Source organism: Taeniopygia guttata, chromosome 2, assembly GCF_048771995.1.
Source record: "Taeniopygia guttata chromosome 2, bTaeGut7.mat, whole genome shotgun sequence".
In the NCBI taxonomy this organism is placed as follows: domain Eukaryota; kingdom Metazoa; phylum Chordata; class Aves; order Passeriformes; family Estrildidae; genus Taeniopygia; species Taeniopygia guttata.
Genome location: NC_133026.1, coordinates 11,655,946 through 11,661,597, shown reverse-complemented (window position 1 = coordinate 11,661,597; position 5,652 = coordinate 11,655,946).

The window sequence follows — 5,652 nt, the reverse complement described above, 5'->3', positions numbered from 1 at the left end:
CCCCTACACCTTCCTCTGAAAAAAAACAAACAAACAAACAAACAAACAAACAAAAACCCCAAAGAAACCAAACAAAAAACCTGACTAACTGTTTCTGTTTTGGAGCTTCTAGAATACAGTTCCAATGAGCACATTCCACTCTCTCTCGCTCTCTGCATGTGCATCATTCTATCTATCTATCTATCTATCTATCTATCTATCTATCTATCTATCAATCTATCTAATCTCACAAAAGTCATCAAGGACACCACATGGAGATGAGTTTCCTAGACATTTGCATCGTGAGATGTTCAATTTCACACTGAAAACTTAAAGAGAAGTGTTTTAAAATGTTCTCTTTTTTTTTTTTTCTTTTCTCAATTTTTTTAAACAATGACTGGCATTCATTTAATACATATGATTGATGATTTTTCAATGCTTCATGGATATTACCCTGTTTATAACAGCTCTTCATGGGTTTCAATCCAGCTATTTTATACGAGTTTTAGTCCAGATAGTAGGACTTTCATTGAAATTCACAATGTTTTCCAATTTATAATTGGAAATAATAAAGAAAAAATACTATTCTTAATTCTTAAATTAAAGCACATTGAAAGCAAAGAACTTAAGTAAAACTACAGGAACATCAGCTTCATAGACCACGCTTATCTGAAGTCTACAGGTTTTTCATGTTAACCTGTAGCATTTTACAGGTTGGCAAATTTGACAAAGCATTGAGCTTAAACATAACACCTAAGTTAATTATAAAATAGTATAGGAGAAATGGATATTACATGGAAAAAAAACAGAACAGAAGGGTAGTAATGAGATTTTCAGGTTTTGACCATCATAGATTCATGGAAAGACAAGAGTCTTTAAGAGCTGTGACAGTAGCAGGGTGTAATAACCATGGAATAAAATACAGTGGTGGTTATTTGGCCTTAATAGGATTCTACTTTTGTGAAACATGCTGGGAGATTTAGAATAGGCTACAAAGAGAGACAGAATGACACAAATTGGATTTAGCTACTAGTTTCATATGAATTTATGGGAACAATAAAGCAGGTGGAGTCACACTTGACAGTTTTAGGGGATTGAAACAAGGGAGTTCCAAGGCAAAAGCTATATAAAACATACAGTTGGAAGGACAAAGTTCACAAAACAACAACAGAAAAATGTACACTTTCCAAAAGGAAATTGCAGCATTTAATATTGCATTTTTCTTAAAGACATTTACAGATTTCTTTTTTTACACCACAGGTCAGCAGTATTAACATTTTTTGTAAATAAATTGACCACTAAACTCTGTCAATTTTTTGAGTGCTCCTTTATTATTTACTGTTGTTAATTGCTATTTTATAATACTGATAATGTGAGACATCATGCCATTGTCATGTGTTTACTATTTTACTATAAAAACCAGGGTAAAATTATTAGGAAATTTTTAATACAGAGTAAATAAAGAAGAAAAAAACACAAAGAAACTAGTAGCTATTTTTTTAATCATACATTTCTTTATAAAACAGACTAATAAATTTCACTGCTATTTATCACATATCCAGGAGAATGCCTCATGGACCATGTGAAAGAGTGGTAAGTAGGTGGTAACTAGAAGTGTACACAAGAAACAAAAATGTGTTAGGAAGTCTAAGATTTTACCCAAGATAACATTTTTCTAAACTTAAAAGCCAACATGATTTATGAAATCTCTGGAAAAAATGAGCATTAAATTTGGCATTTTTTGGAATAAATATTGAGTACTAAAAGCAAAGTAGAAGAAATTAGAAATTATGGAAAATTATGTGAAAAGCAATTTTTGCTGTAGACTTACAGCTTCTTCCTTTTACTATGCTGCATTCTTTGAAACCTCCAGCTATTACTGAGTGGAATGAACAGCGACATAACAGCATCCATACAAAAAATGCAGAATCCACATTTTGTCAGCATTTCTGCATGAAAGACTTTCTGACCAGCTCATGGCAAAAATTATGTAGGAAAACTTATTTAAAAGAAGTAGAGAAGGGTAGAGGAGAAAACAGGTATAAAAAAGCTATTAATTGAAATATTAGGTCATGAGCTTAAATGGCAGTGTACTGATTAATGTGTTTGGGATTACATCAGCACAGGGATCTTAAACTTTATATCAATGTACAAAGAAAAGCAAATATTTAATGGGAAATTCCAGTTCTAACTTTTATCTCAGTATGACTTATAAATTTCCATCTTTAACTGAAGCTAGAAGAAATTACTATATATGTGTCTGTGCATGTGAAAAGATATATAAAAGATATATCTTTTGATATTAAGTAGGTAGCTACGGACATTTTATAATTATGAAATCCATTCACATCAGACAGGTCAAAGCATTTCTATCTTTATCCTGTCTTATATTCATATTGTTTGTGGGAATGATTTGATACATTTTCAAGTCCTGACAGTAATAGCAAATGTTCAATAAAAAGTTCATTATATGCCTAAAATTATATTCTTTGAATATTTTAAGTGGGTAAAATCTACTTCTTCTAAATTGTCTCATTACAACTTTCACAAAACCTTTCCCTAACCCTGATGCATTTGAACAATTCTATTAATGATGAGAAGCATGAAATCTGGTAGCTTTGGACACCTTTTGACTTGACTGAAGATTGTTAAATAATTCATTCCTGGCTGTCCTCATTTGTTTCCTGCTTTAAAGTTACAGATGGGATTTAACTGGTCTTTGCAGCTATTTCCTGCTTAATGACAAGTTACTCAGTAGGAAGATTTTTCCAGGTTCTTACAGCTTTACCACAGGTATACATCTGGGTGATTAGCTGAAGAAATGCATGATTGAGCTAAGATATTTGCATGAGTAGATGGGAACCCATGAGGCAAATGGAACAGCTCTATTAGCTAAAGGCATTTTGAAAATACATATTACGAGGAGGAATACACTGTGAGCAAGGATTCTAAGGTACTCAGGTGCTGCCATGTGGAAGACAAAGATCAGGGGTGATAAGCAATACAGGCTGTTTTTGTAGATTTGATGACAATTAGACCTTAGAACCTGCAGCTGTTGGCAATGCCTGAGAAAAGGAAACCCTGGAGGCTACACTGGGGCCATGCATGTTGTGCTTGACAGGCTTGCTACTTATTAATTTTAATTTCATGAGCACAGGATTGTCTTTGCTTTTATTGTCTTTCCTGACAGACAGGTGTGATGCGTTGGCTCGGTACAGGCAGATGTTCAGAAAAGTAGCACAGGCATTGCAATGCTGAGCACTGAAACGTTTCTGACAGAGCAGCTCAGCTCCTTGAGGAGGGCAAAGAAAGCTTCCAAAGTATTGATACATTGAATAGACAAACCATGTATTAGATGCAGATTCATAAAAGGTAGAAAATATGCATCAAAGAGAAGCACATCTGAAGGTCTGCTTCATTGCAATTGAAAAGATGAACACAGCAGGAAACATTTTGATAAAGGATAGGCAATACATTTTAAAAAACCTCTTTTTCTCAAACCTAAATTTCCAGTATCTTTTTCTCATTTTCCATCCTTGGAAAATGAAATAATGAATTAATTTTTGATAAAATCTTCTGTAATCTGTGCTTTAGATGCCTCAGGTTTAGCTTTTATATTTTTCAGATTCTGCTCTGCTTTAGTGTGTAAGTCTAGGCTTCATATTAGAGGATAGTAAGCTCTCTTCACAGAGCAGGGAGACAAAACAATTCCTTCTCCAGCTGGGGACCAAGGACAACCAATCCAGATCTCAGGCCCAAGAGCATAAACAACATGGACTGAAGAGAGAAAAACAAGAAGGATGTGACTTCATGGGCTAAAGCTGTAATTGGATAATTAACTCAAATATGCTATACTCCAATATGAATCAAAACTTATAAAGGTGTGAGACCCCATGACTGGTCATCCATTTTTGTGGCCATTTTGGGTTGTGCTATCCAAGTTATCCAGCAGGACTCTGGATAGCCTGGATAGCCCCAAGGCCTCTTAATAAATACCTGCTTTATTATTTAGTTCTGTCTAATCTCTGTTTTGGCCAGCCTTCACAAGGCATCACTTTCTGTCTGGAAATTTGTGTTATATTCACTATATTGATAAAAACACTATTATATAATTATGAAGTAGGCGTACTTGTAAAAGCAGAAAATATTTGAAAGCCTAAATAACAAGGAATTTTATAAGCCCATGACTAAAGCTATGATTTTCATTGAAAGTCAAGCAAGAGTGAATTGCATATATTTAATTCTTCAATGTGAACATTTACTTCCATGGCTAAAGTTTGAATTTTTTTTCCTCTGCACTAAATTGGTGTAATATGAATAATGCCATTATGAACCTTTATGCTTAAACACGTGCATCTGCATGTGTGTGCAAACGTATCCCATTCCATGCACTTTCCTTCCTGATAAGTCATGTTGCTTTTCAGGCAGGTGGGTCCGTATCTAAGGCTGAAGAATTTTTCTCTTTTCTAGGTGAGTGGTTGTGAAGCAGGGCTCAGAACTTTCTCTCCTTAGGAGGAGCAGCTCTGGAAGCCAGAACAACCCTGGACTAAACAAGGAACAGTCAAATGGATTTATGAGCACATAAATGAAAGTATGAGTAAAACATGAGGTTTGTATTCAATCTCCTTTAAAAGGAACCTTGCACACTTCTTAAGTTTAACAATCAAAGCTGACTGAAATAATTGTGATATACAGGAAATTTGCTCAATACAGGGGAAGAGGGCAATGGAGATATTTTTGTATCCTACTCCAGTCAACAAATAGACTAAGCAGATGAATAAAGGTGTGTGGAATTTCTGAGAACAGAAGGATCCTTTACCCACAGCTCTATTCATAATTCAAGAAGGGTGTTAATAAACTGAAGAGGGCTCAGAGAAAAGCTGTAACTAAAGGACTGTATAATTTGTCTCTATTCTTAAAGGAAGGATCTCTGGCTGTTTATCTTACCAAAGAGAAGGGTGTGCTTCCTATGCAGCAGAAGAAAATTGAGAATAGAGGGATCCTCAATCTACTTTGCACAGACAAAATGAGATTGAGAATGAAGTCTGTAAATAAACACTAGAATGCTAATGATGTTTTTAGTGAACATAGTTAACCACATGAAAATCTTCTGCAGAATTTTGGTCAGCTCCATGCCAGCAGCAATAGAAACAGGGTATTTTTCTCAAGTATGTACTTTATACTTGTGGGAAGTGGGAGTGAGAAATGTTCTGGGAAAATGTGTGACCCGATGTGAAAAATTTCAAACTGGAATCAGTGTGGTCTCCACCAGATTTTTAGTCTATGGCTGTATATTCTGTAACACCATGCTTGTCTTGTCATTCTTTTTAGTGAGTCAAGATCTTCATTCTAGACTATCTGTGTTAATTTTTTATATATTGTAGATTCTGTAGGCTCAGGATTTTGAAATTTGTACATAGACTTGTTTCTGATAGATGAGCCACAGATAAAAGAAATAAAATACAGGTACCTGAATTTGAACTAAGGGTGGTTTTACTATTACAGAGCCAACAGATCATTAAATAGACTAGCAGAGCTTTTTATATAAGATGATATTTTAAAGTGCAAGCTCACAGGAAGTTATAGGTACTATGATTAGCATGAACTTCTACCAGAATTAACAGAATAGAGACACCTCATGAACCAGTCTTGTCTGGAGTGAATGAATTATTG